The following is a 16,646-nucleotide window of genomic DNA, read 5'->3' on the forward strand; positions in this document are numbered from 1 at the left end:
CCTGCTCTAGCTGAAAAGCAGTCTAAATCCTGCTATGGGTCTTGTGGCTTTCAGGTAAAGGAGACTAGTTTTGCAGACAACACTTTCTGCCCTAAATTGTCACTATCTTCTTTTTCACTTATGATGTCCTTTATTAAAGGTGTTGGGGAGAGGGGGTATGAGCCATTCTCAGGAATATGTTTTCATGTGGTGTCTGTACTCGGGTTACAGATGTATCCTTTGGTAGGGGTTGGCTACCTACAACACACAAGCTGGCTTCAGTCTGTAGATGTATTGGATCTGGCCTGGGGATATGGGGTATTGGTTGGGGTAGGGTAGGGTTGGGAGGGTTGGCTGCTGATACTCTCCGTATGGCATTGTGGAGACAAATGGTGGGTTCCAACGCCTGTCAGCCTCTCACTGGGTGCATCATTCCCACTTGCTGCCAGAAAGGGTTGCCTACCCCTGTCCTTGTGGGATATGCATAGGCTTAGCAGACTCTAGTCTCTGGAGGTTGAGCCCTTCCTTGTGTGTGTAAGGGGGAGTTTGTTGGACACTGTTGAACCAGACAAAGGTAGAGTCTTCATTTTTTATTTGTGCTAATGCTTATGGCCTTCCTGTTAATGTTTCTTCTCTGTGTATGACAAATTGGTGTTCTCATCTGGAATTAGGAAGTATGAGGAATCGCCATCTGTCTTAAACCCCATTGCAATCCATAAGGTCAGTTGAGAACAACCTCTTACAAATACCATCAGCACACGAAGTATGTTCACTTGGTGAAAGTATATAGGAGGTCATTCTTAGCCCTGGAACTTCCCTTCCTCTTGAGGCTGGCCAGAGCCTGGGCCTGGACATCTTTTGGATGCCTTGCAAGACATTAAGAAGTTCCATAGTAGGTCAGACTAAAGGTCCATCTAGCCCAGTATCCTGTCTCTGGTGTCAGAAGTAGATGCTAGTGGGGAAGCACTGAACTGGAAGTCCATTACTGCTCTGGCACCTACCATTATGGATTTAGAGTTGCTAGAGGAAATATCTTAAGCCATTCTGTTCAACAGATATTAATCTATCAACCATGACCTTGCTGTTTAGCAACAAAAGCTAAGACAAAACATTGTGTAATGGATTTCAGCTTTATTTTGTTTTATTTTGCTACTTTGTTTTGTTCATGCTGGCTGCCATTTTAAGTTTTGTTTTTCTTACTCTAAGCTGCCCTGAGCCTTTGTTGGGAAGGACAGCGTGAAAACTTTTATAAAAAGTAAAACTATGCTACATTATCTGCATTAGAGAGAGACTAGTGTATACTAAATGTAAGCCTAATTTGGAGTTCAAGTGCCACTAGTTCAAGTGCAACTTTTCTAGAAATGAGCACTTACGTGCTAACACAGCCCTTGAGTCTTTAGCCACAATGCTGTTTCAGTGTCATTTTTCTTGCTGCCTTGACCATATCTTTTTATATCCCTTCACTTACCTTCCATATCAATTTGAAACTTTTGATTCCCAGTTTATGCTCCTTGCAACTTTTTTTCATCAGTCAGCCCATATCTTTCTCCCTGTAGCTCTTTTTGCATTCTCTTGTTCATCTTTGCACTTTCTTGCATGTTGCCCCCCCGTACAAGTTTCATAGATTTCATAGACATTAGGGCTGGAAGGGACCTCAGGAGATCATCGAGTCCAGCCCCCTGCCCAAAGGGCAGGAAGTCAGCTGGCGTCATAGGATCCCAGCAAGATAAGCATCCAATTTACTCTTGAAGGTGTTCAATGTAGGTGCTTGAACCACCTCCGCTGGCAGACTGTTCCAGACCTTGGGGGCTCGGACAGTAAAGAAATTCTTCCTTATGTCCAGCCTGAAACGGTCTTGCAGGAGTTTGTGACCGTTCAACCTCGTCATCCCTTGGGGCGCTCTGGTGAACAAACGTTCCCCCAGATCCTGGTGGTCTCCCCTGATAAACTTATAGGTGGCCATCAGATCACCCCTGAGCCTGCGCTTTTCCAGGCTAAAGACTCCCATGTCTCTCAGCCTGTCATCGTAAGATCTGTTTTCCTGAGCTCTGATCATGCGCGTGGCTCTCCTCTGGACTCTCTCAAGCTTCCATTTCTTCATCCCTTTTTTGTTTTCATTGTCATTATTGTTTATCTCCATGGGGCAAGGTACTATGTCCAAAGTATACAGTAACAAGCAACAAAATGGTCCCAATCCTAATCTGGAGTTTGGGTGCTAATGCAAAAAGTATATATAGTTCCAAAATAGGACAATTTTATGGCAATATTTTTATGGTTGTGAAATACTAAAAAAACCAACCCCCCTCCCCAAAAAACCCCAAACCAAAAAACTGCACGTTAAAAAAAAAAAAAAAATGGATGCAGGTGCTACTTGTGGCAGAATCTGGCTTGGCAGTGATGTGCATATTTCTCAGAATAGAGGATTCTCCCAGTCACTTACTGTTCATAATGAAATGCTAAACCAATGTCATTAACTTCAGCAAAAAAGTAACTTTGAAACGGTATTGGTGGTGTGGTAGAGAGAGTCATTCTTACTGTTCATAATCCCACTGAAATCAGTGTGCCTGTGAAATGATGCATTATTCCCTTGAAATAATGGTTAACAGAAGCTGTAAACTCACCGAGGGAGCATGAATATCCTGTCTTTTTATTTCTCTGCATTTGTCTTTCATTTAGTCTCATCTACTTCAAAGCTTGTGCATCAGGTTTATAGAAATCTCTAAAAGGTGTATGTAGTCTAGCTATAATTACCAGGGGAAATGTTGGGAAGAGACTTGCTAAATTTTGTTAACCAGGGGTGGGCAATTATTTGGGCTATTTAAGGAGTTTTGGTGAGCTGTTACAGGCCAGTCAGCACCCTGTCCCCCCTGCCAGGTGAGCACCTCTCCAACAGCTCACCAAAAACTCCCTGAATGGCTGGGATGGGGCCACGGGTGGGTGGGGAGCAGCATCTGTGAGCAGGATGGGCAGGTGGGGCCAAGTCTGTGACAGCCATGATCCACTCCCCACACACCCCTAGAACAGGCACCGGTTCTGCGGCCAGTGGCGTGCAGGGGCAGATCACAGCGCCAGGGCCCAGGGCACAACTGTAATGTCACAGCCCCGCAATCCTGGGCGCTCTGTGCAGACCATCCGGGACCTATGCGGTCAGAGCCTACAGGCAAATGGACAGGATGGGGCTGTGGGTGGATGGGAAGCTGGGGTTGGGATCTTGCAGGGGTGACAGCACAGGGCTGGGGGCCTATGCATGCCCCTGCCGGTGGAACCGGCACTTGTTGCAGCGATGTGCAGGCAGCAGATCACGGCTCTGCCCTGATCCCGAGTCCCGGTTCCTTCCTGTCTGTCCTGCTCCTGGATGCTGCTGCCCCCACCCAACCACAGCTGTATTTTGCCCAGCCCTGGGGTACACGGTTTCAGTGAGAAAATACTGAAGATAGAAAATATGTTGTTATCACTAGAGGGCACTATTTCAAACTTACGCAGTTCACTTAAATGTGCAACTATATATTAAAAAAATTTTCATCTTCTTTGTAGCAGTCTTTTTTTTTGTATCTGAAGAATTACCAGTTCACTCTTGTGTTCTGTAATGATACCCAGTTGGTCCAACCTTTTTTTGTATGTCATTTTTTCCAGACCTTTAATCACTTTTGTTCCTGCCTGGATAAATTGCTCCAGGCTCCCCAAGTGTTAAAAACCAACATAGGCAGTCAAGAAATGTGTAACTATACAACTTTCTGTTGGATAAACTGCTGTTGGATAAATGTGCTTCAGGACACTTGTATTTCAGTCAGTGCTGAAGTGATTTTTATATGCATGTACATGTGTAGACATATATAATGCCCAGCACTTGAGGTAGAAGTTACTATGTGGTGTGATAGTTTTCTTTAATAAACCAAGTCTTTTTTCCATCAAAAAACCTTCCAGATGCAAGGCAAAATTGCGCTATTTTTTTATGAAACCTGACACTGAATAAAGAAGGATTACAAATTAGATTATCCAGCTTGAAGGATGTTTCTCTTTTCTGAACTGAAAGAAAATGGTTTTGGATTAAAAAAAGGGGGAGGGGGGTTAATAAAATATTTAAATTGCTGAATCTTTTGGTACATTTTCAATAGAAATCTGATCACTTCTGAAAGATGAGCTGTTTTTCTGGATGCTTCAGTTAATTACTTATTGTTGCCATGTGATTGGCATTTCTCTTTAATAACCATTAAAAATAATTTCTCCATACATTATTACTCTACATCAGAATCTTACTTTGTGATGGGGGAAAGGGTTTAGGAGGAGGTCATGCAAAAAAATAATTATAAAAAACCTAATGTAAAAAGATGAGAAATCAAAAGACAATCTAAGTCTTGTAATGATGGCAAAATCTGAGAATCTTTACCCAGTAGTTGAGTGCAGGATGCTAATAAGTGCTGAAACTGCTAAATGTCTTCATGACTAAGACAGTAGTAAACTGGAGTCTGCATTTGCTTGGATTTACTTTATTCTAAACAGTAAGTGTCTAGCATGAACATTTATTATATGTGACATGAAGTAAAACTCTCCACGTATACAGCTCATGACAACACTGCATCACTGAATTGGAATCCTGGATGTGTCAGCTATAATTTTTGGGGTCTAAAGATACTTCTAAGCCTCATTATCATTTTATATACCTTGGTTGGGCTTTGGAGCTCCTTATTGGCTAAGGGTAAGTCAGAAAAATGGAAAATTTAATGAAGAAAATAGCAAATTGTTCAGTAAACACTCAAAAAACAAGGGACATGTAAAGTATGTGATGGATCATTTGGCAAGTGTGATGGATCATTTAAGCTAACTGATTTTAGGCTGCAGTTTCTTGTGAAGTGCTGGCTGCTGCAAGTGTGGAGCCTGAGTTGTTTACAGTATTGAGAAACTAAGCTTCTGGCAGGGAGGAGTCCAGTGAATTTTCCCAACAAAAGAGTGAGCCCTTAAAAATTAGTTTCTTGATTACCTAAGCCAACAGCATTAAAACTGATGCTGTTCAAATGTCTTATTTAATATTGCTGCAAAACAGCACTGTAAAATACATAACTCTACAAAATATAAGCACATGCACATGCATGTTTAAAATATAGATGTGAATTTAAATTTTGATTTCACTGAAATCATTATCACAATCATTGACATCAGTGGGTCCAGGATTGGACCAATTGTTTTATATTTATACGACCTGAAACAGCTAGCAGTTTAACAATGGTATCTTTGTTGGTTAATACTGCCATACTGTGTTAGTGTTATGACTGGGAATATTAGAGACTGTTTGCTTTCTAGTCCCAGGAAAAAATGATCAAGTAGCAATTTAATTTGATGTGTCAAATGTACCAGGTGCTGCAGAGATAACATTTTGTGAAATAAGTTTATGACTTGTGTCTAACTGTTGTAAGTAATGTTAGGATGCATAACAAAACAATGCTTAAAATTCAAGGAATTTGAAGATGCAGACAGAGATTTATGCGATCAGAAAAAATTATTGCAGTGTTTGTGGATGACATCAAAGTAGTGATAGGAAAGAATAATGGGCTGGTCACACACACAAGGTGCACTAATGCCATGTGGCTTTACCATTTCATAAATCACCAAGCATTTACTTCTATGGAAACACCTGAAAACTTGAGACGAGTCCTTCATTATATTGGAAAAGAAAGGAATGGTATAAAGGACACCCAATGACTTCTTTACCTGTGAACTGTTCTCTGATCATGTGGTTTCTGTTCATCAGCAACTGCTCTCCTGACATTAAAATGGCATAGCTGTCATGAAGTATAATGATAACTCAGCTCTTTGAACTGAAAATGGTACAAGTTATTCTGAATGATCAGAAGCCTTCCTTTGATGCCTTCTATAATTTATCTTCTGTGGCATCCTAAGCCGACCTTGCTGATAATTTTGGATACCTCAACAAACTGAACCTTCTCTTCTTTGGGGAATACGGTTGTGTTCAGGTGAGTTGGCAGCATCCATAACAGTGCATGGAATTCATCTTCCACAAAGATCAATTTAGTAATTCCCTGGTGTTTCAGACTTTTTGAAGGGAACAGAGGCTGGTCAAGAATCAAAAGGGATCCTTAGACATGGGTGTAAGGCTTCTTTTGCAGAAGGAAAGAGGTGGACCACTGACCTCTTTGTTCAACGTACTACTGGTGGCACTGAGTAGACTGCTGCAAGACAAACTTGACCGATCTCTCATGTGACAAGACTTTGAACTGAGTTTCTTTAGCCTGAAACTCATCAAATTTCGGCTGCTCCAAAGAAAGTGCCGCTCAGCTTGATTAGTGGAAACCTTCCCATTTCTGAGTCATTTCCAGAACTCCTGTAGTCAGATTTCTGACCTATTTAGATGCTAGAAATGAAATATAACTGGCTTAGGACTGTTCAGTCTTGTGTCAAGCATATTCTCTTCACATCACAGACTCCTTCAGCAAACTGGGTCATAATTTTTGTGCCTTCTTGTAATCAAGTTTCAGTTTTGAAATTTCACAAGCATACTTGAGGTTAAAAAATATGCATAGGATAAGGCTTGAGGGCTTGAAGGGAGGTAGTAACAAAATATTTTTTAGTACAGAGGAGGATGACTAGTTCTGTAAGTTTTGAAAATCCTAAACTAGAATATAATCTTGTTTTGTTTTCCAGCAGAATGTCCACTACTCATAAAGAAAGGATGCATGAAAACAGTGTTAAGGGTAGAAAGCCATTAGAAAGACATGAATCTCAGTATTTAGGAATAATATTTCATGTCAAGTTTTGTTTTTCAAAAGTTCTAGATACCACAGACTAACAGAAAGTTTCTCTTTACTCATAATCACAGGTTTCTTCCCATCTTTGGTTTTCTATAAGAAAATTCTTATATCTGGCTGGTGTATATTTTGAAAGGAAGGATGGTTTTGTGATTAAGGTACCAGCTTAGAAATCAGATGATCTGTGATCAGTTACCAGATCTGCCAAAGGAATTTCTGTATGACTTTGGGGAAGTAGTGATCGTGTGTTTTAGTTACCTGTCTAAAAGGGGAATGATACATTCTTTCTCTTGTTCTGTCTTTTTTCCTTAAACTGCAAACTCTAGGTCATGGACCCTCTCTCCTGCCATTAATATAAAACAAGCTAATGATTGATAATAGTCTCTGTAATAGGTTTTAGAAATACCAAATTGTGAGTAACTGGCTTCCCACTAGATGTCAGCATTATGCTAACAATTTTCAACTAAAGGGCTCCTGAGGCATTTGTTCTTAGAAATGATCATCTGATATGAAATTGAGATTTTAACAATGGAAGGATTGAGAGATTTATTGCATTTCTAGGCTAAGATACTTCAGGTAAATAATACACTTTTGCTGAATCACCATTTAGAGTGTAATACATGCTATTCTTAAGCAACACACCTCTCCATAACTTGACTATATTAGACTTGACTGTAATGCATCATCCATGTCAATGATTTTTTTGTATTTTTTGTAAACCAGCGCTGTTATCAGCAAACCAGGGGAAATTGAGATAATCAGTCACATCTTAGTCCTCATGAAGTTTTTCTGTCACCAATTAAAATGGCTAGAAACAAAGTAGTATTTAATAATGAAATTAGGGCTCATGGTAGAGGTGATTATCCTTTATTAGACCCAACAAGATTTTTGCAAAAAAAATTTATTTAATTGCAACCTTTCAGGCACAACCACCCTACATCAGGCATCAGAGAAAAGATTATAAAAGCTCTCTTGGGTAGAAATGAAAGTTCATATTTCATAGGCATTCACAGAGGAGTCAATAAATGGAAGGTCCCTCTGGGCAGGTAGTTCTTAGCTGGTAAGGAGTCTCCCAGCTCTCTTGTGAGGCTCTGTTATGATGTAAATGACCTTGAACCAAGACAAGAACAGTATCTCAAGTTTCAGGTGGTCACGGTTGCTTCCTGCTTGGGAAATTATGAAGATTGCATTAAAAAAATTAGTTAAAATTTGATATTTTCCATGTGTCTGGTATCCAGGTTGTAGCCATATTGGTATAGAGGAAAAAGCCATTAGGGCTCAAGGTAGAGGTTATATCTTTTATGCGACCAACAAGATTTTTGCAGAAAATATTCTTTAATTGCAAGCTTTGGGGCACAAATACCCTTCAGGCATTGGAGAAAAGACTGTAAAAGTTCTCCTGGGTAGATTGTTGGTCTAATAAAAGATATCACAATTTTTCTGTGATGCCTGATGAAGGGTGTTTGTGTCCAAAAGCTTGAAATTAAAGATTATTTTTTGTAGAAATGTTGTTGGACTAATAAAAGATATCACCTCTACCATGAGCTCCAATTGCTTTTTCCTCTAGACCAGTTTGACTACAACCTGGATACCTGAACTTAACCTTCTTGAAACACTGCTCTGGTCCACATCTCTGACCCTTTTGTTTTTCAGATCTGCACTCCTCTATTTTTGCCTTGTCAGTAATGCCAGGTTTGCTTTTCTTTTCTCACTTCCCCTTGTGTGTTTTAATGCTATCACTTTTGCATGGAATGCTCTGCCTATCCTCATTCATGAACCTGACTCTTCACATCCAAATCTCTACCAAAGGTTCATTTTCTTCTGCAATGTTAACCAAAAGTGGTTTACAAAAACATTGAAAATTAAACTGCCCTTTGCACTTCCTGTTTTATTGCATCTTTTATGGACCCTGCAGTTGGATTGGCAGGCCTTTACAACTACATGGAGCCCTATTGTCTCCAGAATGGCTTTGAGTGGGTGTAAGATTTGGCTTGAGCAAATCTAACTGTAGAATTGAGGCTGTGATTGTAATTTCTCTGAGGCATGGGCTGCCTTGTACAGAGCTTAATACAATATCTGGGGCCAACGAATTAAATGGCAATAGCTGATATGAGGTGCTGCTTGATTTCCATGTTAAAACAGTCTCTAGTGTAGAGGTGGACAAAATACAGCCCATGGGCTGGATACGGCTCATCAGGCCATTCTATACAGCCTGTGGGGCCCCTCCATAAATAATTATTACCAGCCTGTGGCCCTCCCTCTGAAAGCCAATGGGAGGCAGGCTTTCAGAGGTTGTACGCCATGGGATTGGGCGGGCTCTGTACCTCCACCTCTGTGGAGCTCCGGGCACTCCTGCTGTGAGCCCCACATGGAGGCACAGAGTGACTGGGCAGCTGGTGGATAGGGAGGGGAGCTCCCAACTGCAGTGCTGGGAGCCCCACGTGGCGTGGGGGCCACATGCCATCAGGTGTCATCAGGCTGTTTCTGTGCCAGCATATGGGGCTCCTGGCACTGCAGCCAGGAGCAAGTGCTGCCAGGCCAGGACAGGCTGGCTCTGTGCTTCACTCCCAGCACTGCAGGTGGGAGCCGCACTCCATTGGGTCAGGCCAGGTTGGCTCCATGCCTCCACGTGTGGCTCCCTGCTGGAGTGCTGGAAGCCTCACGTGGAGGCATGGAGCCACCCTGGTCTAATGCCATGTGGCTCCCATCTGCAATGCCAGGAGCCCATGTGCTGGCCTGGAGCCAGCCTGGTCTGGCTTAAAATTGTGCACCAGTGGGCCAGGATGGGCTGGCTCTGTGCTGTCCTGTGCAGCTCCCAGGACTCAGCCAGATCAGTGCACTGCCAGTGGGCTCTGCCTGCTGCAGGCCATGAGCACCCTTAGGGCTCCCCTGCTGCTGCCACTGCTGGGGGGAGTGGCTGTGTGCCATGTGGGGGCGTGTATAGCAGGGACACCCACACCCACATCCCACCAGACATTTCCCCACAAACCCCACACATACCCACACCCCTTCACAACCTCCCCAAACACAAATACTCCACAAATCCCACAACCACACCTCCCCACACAATATACAAGACTAAGACTTTATTTTGAGCTATTATGCAATCATCTTTTCATACACTATGCAAACACATGGAAATCAGGACAAAAATATTTTTTTTAAATAAAATTAAAATATGATATTGTAGATGTTTGATTTTTAGTATATGATTTGTATTTTTCTGGTTCCAAGATAGCAAACTGTTCTCCCAAAAGGACTACTACTGGGAGCAAGGGGAGAGACTTCTGGTGATAAAGGTTAGGGGTGGGACTTCTGGTCCCAAGATAGTGATCAAGGGGCGGGGCATCCATTAAAGGGTGCGGCTACCCTTGTGGCCCTTGACAGCTCACCAAAAGTTAAGCGGCCTACAGCTGAAATAATTGCCCACTCCTGCTCTAGTGTCTTGTTAGGGCTATGTGTTCTTCCTTTTCTTCTCTTTTTGATATGTTAATATGGTTTCTGTCTTGCATAATTATTATTCAGCTTCTTATTTAAAATGGTTTATAACTATTTGCTTTATGTACACTCAGTACCATTTACCTCCACAAGCCACATCTTTTGCTGAGCTCATCCTTTACCTATAAATGTAATTCATTTTAAGATAATCAGCCTTCAGCTTTAGGAAGGAAGGAAAAGTTGGCCACCACAGATTGTGAATCCCTGTGTATTTTAGCAATGAAAATTACATTGTTTTTTCACTTACAATTGAATTCTATATTCCCTCAAGCCCTCTTATGTTTGCAAAATTGTTTGGTAGGATCCAGTAAATACCAGAAAACATACTTTATTTTGAGTTGGGAATTTCATATTCTCCTGTCTATTACTAGACCAAAATATTTTATTTCCCACATGTTTTGACTACATTATAGTGGCACTGTTCATGTCGCTATAGTTAGGGTTGTGTCAGCATTCTCATTATAAACTCTGCTTTTTCCAGAGGTTATAACTTGGACATAACAATTTGCTTTCAGTCAGAAACTTGGTCTCAGCCCAGAAGCAATTACAAAAAAAATAATAATACAGATTTTCTATAAAATTGATTTTGCCATTTTGGAGATGGGGCAGGGGTCAGGGGGTGTTAAAACTCAGAATGTTGAACACTGAAAATTGGCAACTGTGCTAGAAAGAGTATATGAATTGGATACTTTTAATTAGGGATAGGAGAATCTAGAATTTGGCAATCTGAATTCTTTAAAACTTTAAAAATTCCAATACTGAAATATATTTAGAATCTTTCTAAGTGTAATTGTCTCAGCAAAGAAGAAGAAAGAGAGAGAGAAATAGATCTGAATTTATCAGGTCAAGGCATTCTGTGTATTTACTGTTGCTTATTTCTTACTTCCTAAGTAAGTTTGGAGTAGTACAAAATGGAAAAAATATGTGCTGTTCCTGCCCCAAGTAGCTTGCAAATGAATTAAGTCTTTAACTTTTTCAGGAGTTCTTAAAGTTTTGAAAACCCCTAAATTCTGCTGAGTTTTTGTATCCCAAGGCAAATGAAGGAGACCATATTTTGTTAAATCTAGCTTATTGTTTATTACTGTTGCCATAATACTTATTGCACCTCACAATCTCTAATTTATATATCCTTACAGTACCCTGTTAGGTAGCAACCTATTATCTGCATTCCAGAGATGGGAAACTGAGGTAGAGTAAGCAACTCCCCCAAAGTCATAAAGAAAGCCAAGAGTTAGTGAGGGAGTTGAATCCTGTTCTCTCTTGTCTATGACCAGCACACTAATCAGGAGACTATCTCTTACCCCAGGAAGTGGTCTCTCTGGGTGGAAACAGATATCTGATTTCTCATTTGTGCTGCCTTAAATATTTTTAGGGTAGCACAAATGTGGAGCAAACAAAGGTGCTTATACCACATGACCTGAAAATCAGTGGTGCAACAAAAGGTAGTTGTAGACTCTGCTGCTTTATTGTGGTGGCTGTCTATTACCTTGTGGTGCTTTCCCTGCTCATTCAGCCTTGCAAAGCTTTCTGGATGGGGAAAATGCTGCTTTCTTCACTGCCACAGCCCCATGTCTTGGGTCTGGGGCAGGGCAAAACATTTCCCTACTCACCACTCCAGTGGGGTGGCTGGGCAGGGGAATATCCCTCTTTCCCTGCTGCTGCAGACCATGCAGTGGGTTTGGGGCAGCAGGGAAAAGTGCTTTTCAACTCGGCCAGCCTCATGGGGCTGGCTGGGCAGGGGAGTGCTGGGTATTCCCTGCTGCCCCAGACCTGCACTGGGCAGGAGAAGACCTGCAGGTGTGGGGCGTGGGGAATGCTGGGTGCTCCCCAACCCAGCAGCCCTGTGGGGATAGTTGAGCAGGGGAACACTTTTCTCCACCTTCCCAAACCCACAGCACGGGTCTGGGGCATCTGGGAAAGTGCCTTATCCTGCACATCACCCCTTATCCTGCACCATCAGGGGCGGGACAAATAGCTACGTGTGTTTCACTCAGTGAAGTGAACAAGTCATACTGTGATGCATCATGGCACAGTTGAACCACTCCGTCTGGTAATATTTGTTTCCAGCCTCTGACGCTTACGGCTACTCTCTTACCTTCTCATTCCAGCACTTATGGTGCTATCCAACTCAGAGTCCTTTCTGTTGCAAAGCTTACGAGTAATTTGTAAATCTTCTGAGCTCTGCAGCAAAGGGGAATTGTTTGGTGTTCAGAGCACTCCTTCTCCTCATAGACAGCTACCAAAAATATCGTCAATCCAAACTTCAGAATGAAAAGTGCCTTCCTTGGCATCCAGTCAGTTAGGGAAGAGTTTGCATAGCTCAGAGCCAGTCTTTTGGCTGGCAGCTCCTTTACAGAGTTCCAGGTCTTAGTCAAGAAAAAATGGGAGGTCACCAAAGGGTTTGAGTGATGCCTTCTACCATCTCTGGCTGCCACTCCAGCTGGAAGTGACTTGACTTCTAACTATACATCTTCTAACTGCACAGTGCAGTCTACTGGGGAAAGAAATTGTCTGCCATAGAAAACATAACTAGCATGATGTGCAGCAGAGCATCTACTCAATAAACAACTCCAAGCTTTTCTGTTTGCTATCAGGTGTTGTACATATCACATCAAGTTAAAGATCATAGTTGTTATCTTCACAGTCTGGACCTACCACACTCGAGATATCTTCTATAACCAGAGACCTACTCAAATCATGATTTCACAGAAACTGTGAAAAACGGTGGTTTCCGTGAACACTGCAAAAAATGGCATTTCTGTGATTTTGTGCAGAATTGCTGGAAAGAAAAGCTTAATAAATATAAAATGCTGGCTCCCCACTGGAAGCCATGGCCATTGTGACCCAGCCTTGCAGCCTTCCTTTGGGGGGAGCCACCAACATGAAGGGAAGCAGGAAAGATGGTGGCCACCTCTCCTCCCTCAACCACTGATCGGCTGAGAGGGCTGCCTCTTTTGTGACCCAACCCCCCCCGCCAATCAGCAGCAAGGGGCAGGGCTGCATTGAGGGCAGCCCTCTTGGCCCAAAAGCAGTGAGTGGCAAGACCACTGGGGCCCTTCAGCCAATCAGCAGTGGGGCTCATTGCAATTAGCCCAAGAAAATGGCAGCTGGCACTGCAATTGGCTTGCAAAATTGCCCGTCTGCTGCCTCAATGTCTGTAGCCATAACTGAAGATAAGGAACTGCAGCAGAAAAACTCTGTTCTTCTGGTACAAGGGAACTGTTAACAGAAAGGGAAGAAAAAAAGTACAGCTTTTTCAACTGCTGGCCCAAAATTGTGGAAGCAATCTTACCTCATACACTTAGAATGAGGTAAGGTTCCTGGTGAAAGGCACATTTTTTCACTCTACCTTCACCAACAAATATATGTACCTAGCAGCTGTAAATAAAATAATAATTCAGGAAAACCCACACATTTCCCCTCTGGGGAGAGGAAGGGAAAAAGACTATGAGACCTGTATGTGATAGATATTGTTTGGACTGCTTCATGCACAACTGGAAGATGGTCAAGCTCCAGAAGTGGAGACAGTCTAAAAACCTAAGTAAATTATTTCTTTAGTTTTTTTCACCATTGAAAGCATTGATGGTGGGATGGGAGAATAAGAACCTTTCCCATCCTGCTACAATTCGTAGGGCCTCCCTGCAGGACTGTGGCTAGAAAAGGGACCCATGTCCCAAAATATATTAGGTGTATGGCTTTTGAGTAAAAGTGGGTCAGAAAGGGACATTTTTTCCTTTCTAGTTTTCTTCCAGTGAACTTGGATGCATCAAGATGAGACAGGAACTGGAAAAAAGAAACAAAAATTGTAGGGTTTCTTAGAAACACCACAGAACAATCAGAGCAAAATGGAAGAGATATGGAGATTTAACATACCCTAAACTCTGCATACCTGAGCCTCAACATAAACACATCAGGAAGTTGCAGACCTGCTATAAAAGCACTACAAAGAAGCTGTACAGATCCATTGTGTCTTAAGGAAACCCTAACTATAAATAGTAAGAGTTGCTATTCAGCAGTTTTATCCAACTCAGCCTAAATGTGAGTATGAAATCTGGGAATCAACTCTAACTCTTAACAGTGCACTGTGCTAAGATCAGCCTCTTTTACAAGTTATCTCACACAGTGAAATGTATGGTAGTAAGACAGTTTCTCCCCGGAAGCAGAATTGGTGATCACAAAATGGAGGTGGCAACTGCATGGCACCAAGCCCATCTAAACCGAGAGAGAGAGACAACAGTGCAGCTAGTGTGACAGCACAGGGCCTGACAGAGAGCCATTCCCTTCTCAAATGTTCCCAAAAAAAGGACATGTAAGAAGAGTATTTCCTAAAATTATCGGGGACCACTTCTCATCAGAAAGTGACAAGCTGACCCTAGGGGTGAGGAAAGCAATACCAGTCCACAGTCGAGAGGCAGATTTCTGCTGAGTTTTGAAATCGGTAATCAGAAGCTTACATCTGATTTGTCAACATGTGGGACGGATCACGTTCCCTGTGGGCTGTTTGAGGTCTCCGGTAAGGGTTCTACAAATCTGTGGACCTTACATTTCCCAACAACAGTGTCTAAAATCAAGGCAGACCCCCAGCATCCCCGAATCTTACCATTACAGTAACAAAGACATTGAAAGCCATTCTCAAATAAAACTGACAGCCAGGTGCTTTGCTACATGTAGTTGCATGGTGACATCAATGGAGTTACACCTGTTTACACTAGCAGAGAATTTGGCCTTGAGACGAAATATTCAAAATGAAAGCTGAAATGCCAGGTGAAAGGGGGTACCATTACACTCTTTAAACTCAAACACTGGTTTCTCTATAGAAATCTGTTTTGTAAAATATACTTTGAATATAAATGTTTGTTAGAAAAAAAATTAAATTCACACAAACAGGTTTATTTATATAAAGATTGCCCTGTTATCCTAGAAACTAAAACACCACAGGTTTTGTTTTAGGATGGGGGCTACAGAAATGTATCCTATTTACTCACACAAAATGCATTTTCCCCACAAACCAGCTGGGGGAGATACAGGTGTGCATTATATACAAGAAATATGGATCCCTGGAGCTCTTGAGATTTGGCAGTGGGAGAGCAGTGGCAGCATTAATTGCGATGGCTTCCAGCCCAGCCACAGCAATTAACACTGTCACTGCTCCCCAGCTACCAAATCTTCAGATCCCAGCTGACCTGGTACTATGTGCCAGCTTACACTGGCCTGTGGGGTCAGGCTGTGGTTGAACCTAGGGCATGGCCTCAGGCCTGGTACGCTGGATTGGGCCCTGCTGCATGGCCCCAGCTCTGGCATGCAACCTGACCCACAGAGACACCAGGCCCATAGGAGGAGGCAGGAAAGGCCAGCACAGGGGTAAGGAGAGAGGAAGGCAGAAATTTAAATGTAGTTGACCTCATTCTTTAGGTTTATTCTCTAGATTTATGGGCTCTAAATCTACACACTGAGCTATTCAGGTAAGCTGACATCACTACCAAGTCCTTGTAAAAATAAGTGCAGACTGTACTGGCCCCATGCATCAACTTGAAGGATTAAAGTCCTGGAATCTGGAGGAGGGGTATCCACTCACTATAAATGTACTTTTTAGGAAATGCTACATCTCAGCACATCCTGATTTTGAAACAAGCAAACCAGCAATCAAGAAATGGATTCTCACATACCTGAAACATATAGTAAGCCAGCTTTTCATTTATAATACTGTGATTACGGTGCTGTCAGCACTTCCATTATAAACCCTAACAGTATTTACATTTGGTATAACTTGTCCTAAAAATTCCTTTCAGACTGAAACTTGGCATGAAGATCCTCAGCCTGGGAGGCCAATGTTTTCTGACACTTGAATACAATTGGTTTAGACACTTGGCTTTACACAGAACCTGGAAAATAAAGATATTTGTTAGTTTCTTGCTTTTTCCACAGGATAAAATTTTATATCTGAAAAGAAATTTGAAGATTTAGAACAGTGGTGCTCAACCTCTGACCCATAGCACATGGGGCCATGTCATCTGGCTCAGGGCCTCCCCACAGGTGCAGAAATTGGCAGTGGGGGAGCAGTGGAAAAACTAATTGCTGTGGGTTCCAGAGCATCGGAGTTAGGCCAGTAAACTGGATCACACCTGCAGGCTGACCCCATGCCAGATCTGGCCTACAAACTGATCCGGCCCACAGATCAGCCCCATGCCACTCCTGTGGCCCGCAGGGCCAGAAGTTTGAGTATCGCTGATTTAGAGCATACTTTTAAGAGTCAATGTTAATATAATCTTTAACTAGATCTTTTTTTTGTAATTTTAATGGAACAAGCAATATATATATATATATGTAGTGATGAGTGCTTTAGAAATACTGATAGATACCTTTAAAATGGCTGTTCCCCAATCTTAGTGATTAATTTTGCAACATTGG

This window comes from Crocodylus siamensis, chromosome 3 (genome assembly GCF_052110815.1).
Source record: "Crocodylus siamensis isolate JL-2025a chromosome 3, ASM5211081v1, whole genome shotgun sequence".
NCBI lineage: Eukaryota > Metazoa > Chordata > Crocodylia > Crocodylidae > Crocodylus > Crocodylus siamensis.